The following is a 16,996-nucleotide window of genomic DNA, read 5'->3' as shown; positions in this document are numbered from 1 at the left end:
GTGTTTGTGATAGAATTGGAAAAAGTCTCTCTTCTCAGAATATAGGACCCATGACCACAAAAAAACATTTTTATGTTGTTGACTTTGCTACAGTACATGTTTAATTCATTTGACTAATTTATTAAACTCAGTAAACTGCATTTGCATCCAATGACCCTCACTCGACAGAAATACTTTACAGCACTTACCCAGTAGAAATAAGTCTCCAAACCGCACAACCTAATTAACCCTATGATGCACGAGTGATATGACCCCACACTCTTCGGTAAATGGGTCATTTTTGACCCACCTATAAAAGTCAATGTGTTTTATGCTATTTTTGTCATATTGGTTGTGAATAATGAATTGTAACATAGTCTGTATGACATTTTAGACCACACAAAAATGATTTCATGTTTGAAATTGTATTATTTTTCACTTTATTACAGATTTTGAACATTTTGATAATTAAAAAACGAATATTATACAGAACAGCAATAGAACAATGTCAACATTCATTATGTGTATGTGTGTAAATGTCTGGTCATTGACAGTTCCTCACTCTTTTCTATTATTTTGCAGGTAAGTCTCCGTGTTTGCTAAAGGGTTTGATGTGATAGTCCCTGTTTTGCCTTCTTGTCTCCTCACTGCATGCAGTTGTGACAGACTACCTGTTTCTGGCTGTGATTATTGCACACAGGCACATTGCACTTCCCACACCTATTGCTGACTTTGCGACCTTTATTACTTGGGCAGATCTGACACCTCTTTCTCTTCAGTTGGCCCTGTCTGCTTCTGTCCTTTGGCTGGGTTGTGGGTTTTGTCACTCCACACCTTCCCATTGCTTCAATTATCGGGGTTTGCAGTTGTGGGCAGCCTTCCAGTCGACTCCTCATGTGTGGTGTGACAAGCTCCTTTGAGAGCTCTTTTAGGAAGAGTCGTCGTGCATTGGTGATACCTCTGTTGAATTCAGGGTGCTGAGTCGTGAAAAAGGTATAGGCATTTAGGGTGGCAATGTCAAGGATGTTGTACCACAGCACCATGGGCCACCTCTGTGTTTGTCGCTTGCAGGTGTAGGTGCCAACCATTTGGTCCATGGTGTCAACACCTCCTTTGGTCTTGTTATAAAATGTGATCACTTCTGTTTTTTTCTTTCTGGTGTTTTCATCCACCATTTTATTGTGGTGCATTGTGCTCAGGAGGACAACAGCCATTCCTTTCTTTTTGACATAGCTGGCCATAGTAATGCTGCCATTGAATCCAAACTCTGTGCTGTGAACTTCCCTGGACTTGGAAGCCTTCATCAGAGGAGGGATATCTGGCTTGCTCTGCCGTAGAGTCCCCACAATAGTGAGATCCATTTCCAGGAGATGCTGCGCAAGAGGCACACTTGTGAAAAAATTATCTGTGCTGATGTTGCGACCTGTGTTTCTAAATCTACTGCACAACTGCCGGACAATGTGCTCCCCCAGATTCTTCTGAACGTCTTCCCCTGGTTGTCTCCCAGTGTAAACCATCTATACAACCATCGTAGGGAGCCTAAAAATTGTAGAGCGGACTTAAATTCAGGGTTAGGGGTGTGTAGACAATTCAAGTGTATGCACTATTACTAATTTCATGTGTGCCATTGTTACATTTAGAATGTAATAATAGTTATTGTCAGATTGTTACATGAGGCTGATGGTTGTATGCAATACATTTCACTACATGTTGTACATGTATAACTATGTATGTGACAATAAACTTTGACTTGACTTGAGGTCCCCATGGAATTGTATGGGAAATGCATGTGGGTCATTTTTGACCCACTTATGGAAACTTGGGGTAGTAATACAAATATTATAATTTCTTAAAAAGTATAAGAGGTAACTTAAACATTTTAATGGAATGATATCAAAAACATGCTATTTGAGGAATACCTGGAATATGAAAAGATAACAACTTTTCATTACAAAGATATACCTCTCCGGGTCATTTTTGACCCACTTGTGCATCCTAGGGTTAACATGGTTATCAATGCTATAGTTTCTCAAAATATTTTTCTCTGATTTTGCATGCATCCACACACATAGTACAATATAAAGACAAGTTATTTGATATAATTGTGGCCCCGCGTTGGTATGGTTAAGATAAAGAGGCGATCACACAAGCAATTATTTTTATGTGGGGATCTTTTATTCTTGACTGTATCTTTGTAAAGAAAATACAGCATTAAATATATTAGCCTCACTGGCTCTTAGCAATGAACACAAACAAACAAAATAAACAAACAGCAACAATCAATAAAATAGATCAAACACCCATTGGGTGCATACAGCTTAATATTGAAACCTCCAGGCTTACAGCTTAATTTTCCCAAAAGAATTTAACCCTCTAAAGACAACGGTAGCAGCCTCCTAAATACAGAAAACAACAATTAGGAACTGCTTACACTCACACATCAATTTGCACATCACACCGATTATGTACACATGAAACATATGACTTGAACTCAGTAGATAAAACATTTACATTAACTATGGCATTAAGTACAAATAAAACAAACTTACAATTATCCTTGTACCGCAGAATTACATTAAACTCTTCCAGAACCTTCTCCCCTCTGCATACAATTTCACTTGACATTAGTCTTGGTCATGCTATCTAAGTCACATTGCGCATTTTATCGTAATATATTAAATAGACTTACGCGCTCTCCCATGGATACACAAAGCACTTGCTCACAAAATCCCAACCAGCGCTAAACGAGGAAAACTCTACTCTAAACTTTATCCTATGTTTCTCTATAGTTTTGCTGTTTAATAAACAAAACTATAGGAGCAAAGTTTCGTCTAACTCATGCTTTTTCAGCATTTTCTGCGTCTCTGCCACACATGCGCTCCACACGCAGTCCTGTAATTGTCTTAAAGGGGCAGCGTCCTATTTTCCATGGATTTCTTAATGCATAAAAAGCATTGAGCATATATCACAGGGGGTTTCCCTTTTGCCTTTTACTTTACTGTCCAAACCACCTGGTTACATAATAAATGTACTTGTCCTGTGCCTGTAACATTCTGTATAAATGTATATCTATGTGAGAAAAGTATTGTGGTGTGGGCGGGGCGGCGGCTGACGACCAGCATGCCTTGCGGGAATGTTGGTGTGTTCACCGTGATGGGGAAAGGTGTTTGGGTAAGTGGCTTCGGCCCTGTTGTGTTTGAGAGGGTGTGTGACGTGTGAAATGTGCTCCAGTTCAGACTGACTCTGAATTGGATGTAGGCTCCTGAGTGAAGGTGCTGCTCATGCCTTACATGCTGTGTGCTTAAATAAAGTACTCCCAGCCATTGCATTGGGCAGCAAATAAGCTCACTCGTCTCTCCACCATCCTTTCCAGCGTAAAAACATGTCTTATAATAGACATGTATTTGCATAATGCGATTGCACGAGTCCCGAGATGCAGTTACAGAGAATTAGTTAGTGCTTTCTCACCAATTGCAAATACGTTTTTACAAGAATGGTTTTTTATTTATTTATTTATTTCAGCTTAATTTACTACATCTCCACTGTTAAGATGAGCTGGACTGAGAGCAGACAGGACTGCAGAAAGAGACAAGCAGCCCGGGTGATCATGAACAGCAAAGAGGAAAAGGTGTGTGTGTGTGTGTGTGTATGAGTGCGTATGTGTGTATTTGTGTGTGTTTTATGTATCTATAAAGGGGTGGCTGAAGAGCTATAATAATAATAAACAATTATATACTGTAGGTGTCTGAAACAATGGGACCTCATTCATCAATGTACATTATTACTGTACTCCTAATACTATTCTGTTCATAAACTTGTTTTAATAAAAAAAATATGTGATCTACCTTATAACATATATTAGAATAAATTCTAAGAGAGATTACATATTAATGTCCTGTTGATGTAATCGTGTGATATTTCTATTAAACAGACTTGAAGGGTGTGTCATGACGGGTGTGTCATGACTTGAACATACTTTGAAAAGCCCTGATTAAACAGAGTAGGATCAGGTGTCTCATTAGTATAATTACTTGTTTGAAGTATAAACACAAGATTTAATACCCTTAAACCCTCATCATTAATGACACTAGAGAGCAGTGTTGTGCCACATAAAGCGGTTCAATGTGAATCATTTTAACTTTTTACCACTCTACATTATTTACCTATTTATTTATATGCTTTTGTTGCTGAAGGCATTAACAAAATCTAATAAACTTTATCCATTTCTGAAAATAAGAGTTAAATTGTTCACAGCAACTTTGTAATAATTATCAGCTTCATAGCCCATAGCAACACTATCATCCCCCAACAACTAATTGGGAAGCTGAACCTGTTGGGCCTGAACACCTCCCTCTGCAACTGGATCCTGGACTTTCTGACCGGTAGGCCTCAGTCAGTACGGATCGGGAACTGCACCTCCAGCACCACCACACTGAGCACTGGGGCCCCACAAGGCTGTGTGCTCAGTCCCCTGCTGTTCACACTGCTGACTCACGACTGTGTAGCAACACACAGTTCGAACCACATCATTAAGTTCGCTGATGACACGACCGTGGTGGGTCTCATTAGCAAGAACGACGAGTCAGCGTACAGAGAGGAAGTGCAGAGGCTAACAGACTGGTGTAAAGACAACAACCTGTCTCTAAATGTTGACAAGACAAAGGAGATGGTTGTTGACTTTAGGAGGACACGAGGCGACCATTCTCCGCTGAGCATCAATGGCTCCTCTGTGGGAATCGTCGAAAGCACCAAATTCCTGGGTGTCCACCTAGAGAAGGACCTCAGCTGGTCCCTCAACACCAGCTCCCTACAGAAGAAAGCCCAACAGCGTCTCTTCTTTCTGAGAAGACTGAGGAAGGCCCAGCTTCCACCACCGATCCTGACCACCTTCTATAGAGGAACTATCGAGAGCATCCTGAGCGGCTGCATCACTGTCTGGTTTGGGAATTGTGCCATATCGGATCGCAAAACCCTACAACGGATAGTGAGGACAGCGGAGAAGATCATCGGGGCCTCTCTCCCCTCTATTGAAGACATCTACACCACACGCTGCATCCGCAAAGCCACCAGCATTGTGGCTGATCGGACACACCCCTCTCACACACACTTTACACTCCTGCCATCTGGAAAAAGGTACCGAAGCATTCGGGCACACACATCCAGACTGTGCAACAGCTTTTTTCCACAAGCCATCCGTCTCCTCAACAAAAAGGAACTGGACTGATAAACACAAACACACTCACACACACACAAACACAAACATTATCACACAGCTTAACTCAACTACCTCAAAATATTGAGACTGGACTGACTAATCAACACAAGTGCAGACACACTGACCTACACCACCAAATTATCGTACACACCAACCTGTAAATGCTTCACTGTTTTTAACAATCTTTTTGCACAATGACCATTACTGGACTACATTTTTGCACTAATTCCTCAAATCTTGCTGCTGTTTTAAGGAATGTTTGTTTACCCACTACCTCAACACCATATTTTATGTTCTGTTATGTCGTAGTTGCGCACTGTCACTTTGTTGTTGCTCTTGTTTGCACATTTGCACGTGCACTTTATGTTGTCTGTAAAAATGTTACTTAGCTAGTTAGTTTTTGTTAATTTATGTTGTAATTTATGTTAGATCTCTCTGTCCTGTCTCTGCTAGCCAGTTAACTAGGCCTCTTGGTTAGCTAGTTTAGTGTCTCTGTTAATTTATGTTGTAAGTTTATGTTGCATGTAGCACCTTGGTCCTGGAGGAACGTTGTTTCGTTTCACTGTGTACTAACTGTATATGGTTGTAATGACAATAAAGCCCACTTGAACTTGAACTTGAACTTGAACATGCAACGCTAAACAACGTGACCATGTGATCCCCAGTCTCACGAGGACGCCGCAGAATCGTAGAGAAGTCTCAGAGGTCTTCCTCAATGATGTCATGAATGGTGTAATGGCTCTGTGACGTGTGTAATGACATCATAAAGATGATGCCTGTTGATAAGGACGGCTGCACACAGCACAAGCATTCTTATACCAGGTGTCATAAAATATTACAGAATTTTCTACTTTCATGGATTAAAACCTGGCTAACAATGTCAACATGGATCAACAGCAAGATGAAAAGGTTACATATGTAGTAACAGAAGACAAACTATTTGCTTCAGAAGATAAAGAAGTTGCATCTGGAGCAACGGAACAGGGAAAAGTTGCATTTGCCCCAACAGAGCAGGAAGATCCTGCACACAAATTAACAAAAGAGAAAGAAGTTGTGAGAGACTTCCAAGGCAGCATCTCGGGTAAATTACAAAAAGGAAAACTCTTTTGGAAGTGCAGAGAAACCCATGTGAAAGGGCAAATCCTCGCCAAGCAGCTCTACCAAGAGAAAAAGTACAGACGTATGCTCACTATCCAGCAGCTGAGTGAGGACCTTGAATTGGCTGAGGAAACACTGAAAGCATATGTGACATACTTTTACTTTGGATCAATGTCTCTGCAGGAGTCTCTCCGATCGCTCCTCAAAGTGTTTTGGCCAGAGGATGAACTTGAGATTCAGGATCTCCTTATAAATCACTTCTCTCATCGCTACCTTACATGTACTGGACGACCGCTCACCTTACAGAGTGTAGTGTACTACCAGAGCTGGGCCATGATCATACTGAATGCTGATCTTAATGGAGGTCACAAAGGGAGGAAAATGACTTGTGAAGATTTTATAGCCAACCTGAATAGTGCGATCTGTGACTCTCGGTATCCTCAGGAAGACTTGAAAAACGTCTATGAATCGATTAAAAGGAAACCGCTTGTTTTGTTAAGAATAAAAACTAGAAAGCTGGATCTGGGCAGTAAGGAAACATCGATGTTTGACACCAACACTACCACTGTTGTCCACAAAACAGGAAAGCTCATCTGCAAAAGAGTTCAGGATGCGACTGGGAGAAAAACCAGAAAGGGCCAGAGAGGATGGAAAATGTTTATTGCGGTTGTAAAAGGCATGATTCTACATCTACAGAAAGACTCATCTGACTTGTGTGAGCCAGACAACAAGATTGCCATTAGCCTTCATCATGCCATGGCTTGTTCTGTATATCATGAAAAAAGGGATCATACACTGTGCCTTAGGAGTGCAGACTCCAGAGTCTTCTACTTCCAGGCGGAGAGTGAAAGTGAGCAGAAATCATGGGTTATGATATTTAACCTTATTGCTGCCCGCTACTCTGCTCCTCCAATCATTCCTGCTCCACCCAACATGGAGGCATATCACCCTCAGGTCCTGCCTTCATCTCCCACCACTCTGTCTGTGGAGCAGCAGCTCAGGTACTGTGAGGAACACTTAAAGAAGGTTTTAAGACATGTGGTTGATTCTGAGACATTGCTTCGCTGGGATGGTAATTTAAAATATTTGCAGCATGAGCTAAATCGTTACTCAATATATGTGAGAGAGTTAACGAAGATTGTTTACAGAAATCCTAAAAGAAGACAGATGTTCCAACAAAATTACAATGATAATTAAATATAATAATATTAAATAACACAGTGATGGCTAGAATGAGTCTACATGTTGATGATCAGTGTTGGGTGTAACGTGTTAAAAAGTAACGTACTAGGAGAGTACTTGGATTACTTTTTTTTTCATTTAAGTGCTCTGTTAGTTAGTTATATTTTCAAATAAGTGTCATCCCACAAGCCCCTGATAACCCACCCTACTTTGTTATTCCTGCTGTTGGTATTTAACAGACCAAACTTCGCCGAGTGAGGATGGTAAAATAATTATAAAGGTCTTGTCTAAAACAGCAAACATAAGGAATCACAAAGGAGTTTTCATTTCCCGCAATGGAAAAGTACGCAAACTAGTTACTTTTCTTTAGAAGGTTTTGTAATGTAATTAGTTACTTTGAAAAGTAACGTCCCCCAACACTGATGATGATTATGGTATGGACTTTACCAGGGTTTTAATATGATGGAGATGATATGATATGTTTTATATTGGAAAAAAAATAAACAATCTAATGCTTGCTCTGGGCTCCAGATTGGCTTCCTTTACAGTAAGCAGATGCAGAGCTCTCACATCAGTTCTAGGTCCTGCCCCATTTCACAGCCTCAGCATTGGAGGAGTTCTCCAAGGATTTTAGGGAGACTGTCCAGGACCACCACGAATTTCAGTTGTTTCTGTCTTTGTGTTAGTCACACATCATATCACTTCATGTATTTTACACAGTAAGTGAACTTAAATCTTGGTATTTAATTAATTAAATATAATTAATATAATTAATTTCTCTTCTGCAAATTGAAGAGTCTCAGTAGTGTACTGTGCTTGAATCTTCTGTAAATGTTAATATGCCTGTGTTCATTATAAATTTCATCAGTCCCACTTTGACATATTGGGACCCACCTCATATTTAACATTAAATAAAGATAACAGACCTGATCGGGCTGGAGGCTGATCAGAGAACACCAAAGCAAAGATACGTTGATGGAAAAAAAGATACAAACTCAAGAATTTCAGTACATAACAAATCAGCTGATATAAAGGACTTACGTAAAGAAATGCTTATAAATGCATGCAAATGAAGATGTGATTGAGACCCGACTGACTAGAACCTGTAAGGAAAACTTACAAAAAGGTATATTCTCTCTCTCTCTCTCTCTCTCTCTCTCTCTCTCTCTCTTTCACACAGAATCACACATTCATTCACACAGAATCCCTTCTGATTTCAGTGGCAGAATTCTATACATCACTTCCATATATCACAGGTTTGTACTAAGTTCATCCATATGCTGTTCATTGTTTTTCTTTCATCCTAAGCAGTAATGCTAACAGTGCAGACTTGTGTAATTCCTTGACATGACTATGAGACTTTACTGTTAGTCATGTTGGCACAAAACTTGCATGAAAACCTATTTCCCCTTTCCCATGTTTGCTTCTTCTTTTCAAACTGTGCTTCTAACATTGTGGTTTGTTGTGAAACATTGCATTAGGACTAATTGATTAGTCCTAACACAATATTACAAATATGCATAACTGGTTTTAACATTTATTTATAGTATTTATTCTCATGTTTTAAATATAATAAATTCATGATATTCTAATACAATCTTTCGTTTTTTTTGCTGCTACTTGATTTACTGATTTGGTAAATTGCAGCCAGTCTTATGGCCAATCTAGAGATGATTTAAAGGATACAGGATACTGCTTGTAGGTTATATACAACAAATACTATGGAAGGAGGAACATCTGTGGATTTTTTTACAGTATCTTTTGGGGGTCCTTGGAACCAATTCCTTGCAGATACAGATGGCTGAGCATATTTTTACTTGAGTTTGTTCGTGGTGCTTGTGGTGTAACAAAGCAATACACTGATTATGTGAACTGAACAGCACTGATCACCAATATAATCATCAATAAACCGGTGGCAGGATCAAGGCCCACCCATGCCCGTGGTGACCACCAGCCTGATCCCTCAGGCCAGCCCAATCACTCAAATCCAACAGAAAAGCAAAAGCAACAAAAACTGCTACAATAAGAAGGCACCAGAACTCCCAGTAGGCCACTGCCTGCCACACACAAGCTTTAGCACACAAGCCCAATGATGCCGACCTCCAAACTCCCCAGATCTTGATCCAATACACTACCCATTGGGATGTGCTGGACAAACACTTCCATAATTAACAAAGGCTCCACCCTGTAAACCACTGCACCCAAACAATATCCTGCCAATTCAGGTACCAGACACTACAGAACACCCCAGAGGTCTTGTGGAGTCATGCCGCACAGGGCCACAGCTGCCCAGGTAATACAAAGACCACCTACACAATACTTGGCATGATGCTTTGCATTGTAGTGTTATGGCTAATCAGTGTATGTTCATGTAGCAGCATTAGCAGTAGAATCTACGGGTAGAATAGTGGCTAGCATTTAACACTCTTAGATTGTGGCCTAACCCCAGATTACTTTGTGGAACTTCACAAGCAACTACACACATGGTGGCTTAAGGGGAAAACATTAACATTGTGTATTTTAATTCAGAAACAAAAATAAATGCCTAAAATATTTTATTTTAAAGTTTTTGTAACACGTTTCAAAAGTTTTGCAGTATGTTGGAGTCAATCATTCAACAGTATCTCAATGCAATTAACACTCAGCTGAAACTCTAACATTCAAAAGACAACCAAATACCAGTGGTGTTCCAACATCGGTAACATTGCCACATGCCATACCCCCCCCCCCCCCCCCCCCCAATGTTATTTAATTCAAGTAACTTCAACTATTATTATGTCTTAATTGAAAGGTACAAAAGTCACTAACAAGGCCGAACTCAACTCTTATGTGACTAGCAGATTCCCCCAGAGATTTATAAAATGTTATATTTTATTACACAATTATGGATGATCATTTTTAAATGTTTGCACTGAAAATATAGTAACTGATGTCTTAAAAACAGTCACACTTATAAGCGGTTTCTCTCTAAAGAAATTAACAGTCTTCCTTTTGAAAGGCCCACTTCCCCTTTTCCATGGTTGCTTGTTCCTTTTACAATGTGCTTTTTAATGTTGTGGTTTCCTTTGACAGACACCCAAGAGACACATGAAACCCTTTAAAGTCACATAATAGAATCCTCATTGATACAAAATTATCACAGAAAGAATACAACTGGAAAATTTCCTGCTATATAACAATTTCATAACAATATGCACTTTCACTCATTCATTGTCTACACCACATTATCCTATATACAGGATAGCGGGGGGCCTGGAGCCTATCCCAGGAGACTTACAGTGGGGCAAGAGGTGGGGTGCGAGTAGCAGGGCACACACGCAACAATACCCTCACACACTCATTCAAACATTGTGGGCAATTTAGGGAGAGCCAATATGCATGTCGTTGGACTTTCTCCCTTTTTGACCCTTTTGTACCCAAGCATGTAGGTAAAGCCACAAAGTCTAATAAAAGAAAATAATAATAATAACAAAGACTATTTTTTAAATTGAGATGAAATTACCAACAATGGGTAAAGAACTCATCTTTTACAGTCATTAAAGCTGTCAGTCATTTCGAAAACTTCCATGTTAAACTGAATCGCTCGTTTTCATCGCGACTCTGCTAATAGGATTTGTGCATATGTATTGTATCTTCATTACTCTTCATTAATTTTTTTTAATAAGTCAAAAGCTGTGTTTCAACTGTTCTCTTGGCTGTTGCGCAAATGCAAACAGGGCAAAAAATGATGCAAACTTGCGTAAGCTTGTGAGCAACATGTTACAGTACTGGTTTCTGATTGACTAATCATAGTTATTAGTTTGAAAATGATCATACATAGAGGATATTAATATTTTTTATGACAAAACAAAACAAAAAAATTTATGGTACTGTATGCCATCCCCCCTCAAATTGAGCCCTGCAAACTGCCAATCACAAAAGGCATTCTGTACTACATCTCGTCCATATAACTTTGTATATTGGGTCAAGATATATTGGTCAGAAGTATGTGGAGTACATACAGTTGAAAATAATAGCAGTCCAACATCAGTAATAAGGTCAATAATTGTTTTTTGGAGAAATTATATTTCTTCATGGTAAATATTTTACTTGTAGGAGTAGTGGAATAATAGAAAACCAACAGACCCAACAGTCATGATTGGATGCACCTGATCCTGTGTAATTTAATCATTAATTGAAATGGAGCGTGTTCAAAATAATAGCAGTGTGGAGTTTAATTGGAGAGGTAAATTATTCTGTAAAAAACAAGTGTCAAACAAGTTCCCCTGATTCAAGGATAAAAGCAGAAAAAGTTGTCCTGTGCATTTCCTCCTGAAAATCAGAGTAAAACGGGTCATTTCAGACATTGTTCAGAACAACAGCGTACTTTGATTCAAATGTTGATTAGAGATTTAAAAAAAACATACAAAGGAGTCCAGAAAATGATAGACTGATTTGCTAAAATAATATCAAATGCTTTAAAATGGAGATCAAAACCAGAAAGACGTCAAAGAAAATGGTAAACTAAAATGAAAAGACTCAGCCAATGATCAGTTTCAGCATGGTCAAAAAACACCTAAAGTTACCTGTTAGTAGTGTTACTATTAGAAGACAGGTATGTGAAGCCAAGTTATCAGCAAGAAGTCTCATTGTTTAAAAAAAGACATGTGCTGAAGAGGTTACAGTTCGCCAAAGAACACATTGACTGGCCTAAAGAGAAATGGCGCAATAATTTGTGCACTGAATAAAGCAAGATTGTCCGTTTTGGGTCTAGGGGCCACAGACAGTTTGTCAGGCCCCCAAACACTGAATTCAAGCCACAGTACACTGTGAAGGCAGTGAAGCATGAAGGCACAAGCATCATGATATGGGGATGCTTCTCGTACTATGGTGTTGGGTCTATTTATTACATTTCAGGGATCATGGATTGATTTGAGTACATGAGAATACTTAAAGAGGTCACGTTGCTTTATGCCGAAGAGGAAATGCGCTTGAAATGGGTGGTTCAACAAGACAACGACCCTGAACACACCAGTAAGTGAGAAGCATCTTGGTTCCAGACCAACAAGATTATCGTTATGGAGTGGCCAGCCCAATCCCCAGACATTAATTTAATAGAAAACTTGTCATAAAAAATGACGAAACCAAAAAATGCAGAGGAATTGTGGTGTGTAGTAAAATAGTCACAGATGTGAAGCAGTTCTCAGAAACCATGGTTTTACAACTAAATATTACTTCAGAGATGCACAAGAAAGAATAAACTTCAAGCATTTTTGTTTAAACAGTTAATTCATCACTTTATAAAGGTGAATGATGACACTGCTATTTTTTTTTAACAGACTAATATTTGTTTTTCTTCACTTTCTGTAAACTAATAATACATTTAGCACATTTTTCTTCATGCTGTGATTCAGAATAGAACATGCAGGGTGTCCAATGCATTTATGTGTTTTAAATGAAAAGTTATTATATGGATATGAAGCTTTACTAACTTGTTTTTATCACACTGCTATTATTTTGAAAACAACTGTATGTTACATACTGTATATATATGTGATCGCCTAGTTGTATACTATTTCCGAAAATTGTAGAAAATAAGACTTAACCATGTTAATTTCTTGGACTGTTTTTCTGGAACACTCCTAAACATAAAAACAGTCTCACACACACACACACACACACACACACACACACACACACACACACACACACACACATGAATATGCAGGGAAAAGAAAGGTGGCAATTCCAAAAAACAAAATGGTAACTAGACCTTAAATAAAACCTCCCAAAAAAGTTTACATTTAATTTAAATAAATCAACTTTAAAGAAAAACATCTCCATAAAAATAATAAACCCTAAATAAAGTAAGTCAAAGTCTAAAGTCACAATTATAAAGTGCCATAGATGTAAACTTATTGAAACAAAACAAAAAAAAAAGTCCCCACACCTCCAGGACCACGGGTTCAATCCTTCTCTCAGGTCTGTGTGTGTGGAGTTTGCATGCTCTCTCCCATGTTTTTTTTTTTCTTTTTTCTGTGTACTCCAGCTCACTCCTACACTCCCAAGACATGCAGATTAGGCTAATTGCTCAATGGCCCATATAGTGTAAGTGTGATTGTGTGTCCTGCAATGGATTGACACCCCATCCATGGTGTACCCAGCCTAGTGCCCAGAGTCCCCTGGGATAGGCCTCATGTGACCCTCTACAGGATAAGCAATATAGAGGATGAGTAAGAGTGAGAGACTAAACAGATTAAATGCAACAAATGACGAGATTAATGTACGTGAAGAACTTAAATAACTTACATAATCAGAACTACCCAGAAAACCTAATGAACTGAAACTGAGCAGTGACGCAGAAGACACTGAGCAACACATTAAAAATAAAAGTTTCAAAAAGGCCCAAAACAGACATAAAGGTCCAAAGCTGGTAGGTGACAACCGGATGTCAAACTTGAATAAAATCAGGAAACTCTAAAAGAATCTTAAAAAATAAGTGTATGTAAAAAAAAGGAAGTGACGTTTAAATAAAATTGCTGACAAAAAAAGTAGAGTGCTCTTTTCTTGGTATAAAAGCTAGGATTTCTGCAAACTGTGGTCCTAGCATGTGATCTACAGAGATGTCTCATGTGATTATGTAAAAGGCTAACTTCCACTTTTCTATAAGGTTTTTTGGTGGCTTTCGGGAAAACAAGGCCTTTCTAGGCATAAATATCATCAACCAAAAATTATCAGAATTAAACATTTATTCAATAGCTTCTAATAGAATTTAACAGAAGTTGTGAAATTACTTCTTCTAGCCTTTGCCCTCCATTCTGGGATTTTCTGTAAACCAGATGATTTTCTTTTTTACAGAAAATGATTGCTCACTCACTCATTATCACCCTATATCACTTTATCCTGTATTCAGGGTCACGGGGACACAGAGCCTATCGCAGGAGACTTAGGGCACAAGGCGGGGTACACCCTGGACAGGGTGCCAATCCATCGCAGGGCAAACACACATACACACACTCATTTACATTGTTCACATTTAGGGAACAACAATTAACCTAACCTACATTTCTGTATCTGGAGGAAACCCACCAAGCCAGGGAGAACATGCAAACTCCATTAACACAGAGACAGGAATTGAGCCTGGCCAAGAATTGAACCTAGACACTGAAGGTGCAAGGCAATAGAAAATGCTTAGAAAATGTATATATAATGTGTAAACTGATGAGAGAATCATGAGCACCCATGCCCTCTTGGACCAAAGGCTAACCTGTCCAGCCTAAACCCACAGAAAAGCCAATCCAGCATAAATTGGCAAAATCAAACAAACTCGATCTATTAAAGGCCTATCGATCTATCAAATGAGCTGCAGCCCTGGTACCAGACATAAAGCACATTCCAGAGGTCTTGTGGAATCTTGCCCCGAGGGGCCAAAGCTGCCCTAGTGGAACAAGAGATTTTTTATTTTTTTTTCATTTGAAAAGTCACCACTCATACTGATCTGTTTTAATATAAGTTTAATGCAACTACACACACATCTTCTGTTTAGCTGGCCATGAGGCTGATAAAAGAACCCAGCTGGATGAATTTAACATTATAGATGTGAAAACCTGTAATTAAATTCTATTGATTATGTTTTGTATTGAAGTAAGAATTTAGAGTCCAATCTTCCACAGACAGACATGAATTATTATAGTGAGGAGAAAATTTTAATTAGAGTTATATTTATTTGGGTTACTGGGAGGACTATGCTCCAAATAAAATCACTAAGGTCAAACGAACAGACCAGATGTTGCAGATGTTGCAAAAGTAATTTTCCCTCCAAGGAAAACTCTAAAAAAAAAAAAAAACAATGTTTTGTAATGCTTACTGATTTAAGTCACATCACAATTTACAGAAATCAAAATCTACCTGCCTGCACAAAGTGAGAAAAACATTAATCAGTGTGTGTGTGTGTATATATATATATAAATTGTTCAAAATAATAGCAGTGTGTTGAAAAACTTGAGTAAAGCTCCATATTCATATAAGAACTTTTAATTTAAATCATTTTATGCAGTGTTTGGGGGTTGCCTGACAAACTGTCTTTTTTTTAACAATGGGACTTCTTGCTGACAGCTTGGCTTCACATACCCGTCTCATAATAGTAACAGTACTCACAGGTAACTTTAGGTGTTTTTTGACCATGCTGGAACTGATCATTGGCTGAGTCTGAGTCAATTTTGTTATTCTTCGATCCATTCGAACGGTAGTTTTTCATTTACTTCTACATCTTTCTGGTTTTGATCTCCATGTTTAATATCATTTGATATTATTTTAGCAGAACAGTCTATCATTGTCTGCACTCCTTTGTATGTTTTTTCCATCTCTAATCAACTTTTGAATCAAAGTACGCTGTTGTTCCGAACAATGTCTAAAACGACCCGTTTTATAGGGATTTTCATATAGGGAAAATGCACAGGACAACCATTTCTGCATTTATCCTTAAATAAGAGGAAATAAAATTTCTCCCAAAAACAATTATTAATCTGGTTACTGATGTTGGACTGCTAATATTGTGAACACAACTGTACCTATACCAAATATACATACGAAACTCCATGCACACTATATCTGTGTGTGTGTGTGTGTGTGTGTGTTCTGTGTGTGTGTGTGTGTGTGTGTGTGTGAGAGAGAGAGAGACATGTGACTGTGTGTGTGTGTGTGTGTGTGTGTGTGTGTGTGTGTGTGTGTGTGTGTGTGTGTGTGAGAAAGTGACCTGGGTTTGTCAGTCTGTGTGTAACAAGTGAATGGGTTTGTGTGTGTTTGTATGTGTGGTGTGTGAGTCTGTGTGTTAACATTGGCGATGTGTGTTTTAGTACCGTATGTGTGTGTGAGACATGTGACTGTGTCTGTGTGTGTGAGAGAGAGATGTGAATGTGTGAGTGTGTAGAACATGGGAAATTTTTCTGTTAAGACCTTCAAATAGCGTCAGACTATGATGTCACTGAATATGATGTCACTGAATATGATGTCACTGAGAAAGTTATTAGTTACTTTTTTAGTACAAGTTTAAGGCATTGTCACGGCTGACCCATTTGAAAAATCAAAAATCTCTCAACCATTTTGCATCCTCGATGTATTAGGATCACATTGCCGGTTTGTTGGAGGTTTGATTGTATAAATCCCCTGGGAGAAGTATATCAAAATCCATCGGGTGCGTTGTGCAAACGACCCAAAATAACTGACTTCCTGTTGAGTAGACAGGACATGCTATTCGAAAGTTGTTCTAAATGTGTACCGCGTTTCACAGCCAGCACTTAAATCAAGAAAAGATGTTAATCTTATTTCTGTTACCTCAAATACCATCTGCACTTTTACTTACTCAAAAATACACTATAAAATACACTACATTTCTCTCATTCTGACAGGCTGAACCAGTACACTGTGAAGTGAGAACGTCAAGCAGGGGCATCAGTCACGTGTTTTAGTGTAAGGAAATTCTATCATATGATTTACTTGACTGTGGATGAGTTTCTGCAATAAGTTTGGAAGTATTTGTGAAAT

General features: G+C 38.7%; 1 protein-coding gene across 1 annotated transcript in view; it reads right to left on the bottom strand.

Annotated features, from left to right (window-relative positions):
• The window catches only part of LOC128508315 (C-type lectin domain family 4 member M-like), a 324,096-nt gene that overhangs the window by 37,266 nt on the left and 269,834 nt on the right, over window positions 1–16,996 (bottom strand). The window lies entirely within an intron of this gene.

The sequence above is a fragment of the Clarias gariepinus genome, chromosome 20 (assembly GCF_024256425.1).
Source record: "Clarias gariepinus isolate MV-2021 ecotype Netherlands chromosome 20, CGAR_prim_01v2, whole genome shotgun sequence".
Taxonomy (NCBI): domain Eukaryota; kingdom Metazoa; phylum Chordata; class Actinopteri; order Siluriformes; family Clariidae; genus Clarias; species Clarias gariepinus.
The sequence above is the reverse complement of the archived record's forward strand: the minus strand, read 5'-3'. Positions and strand labels throughout refer to the sequence as shown.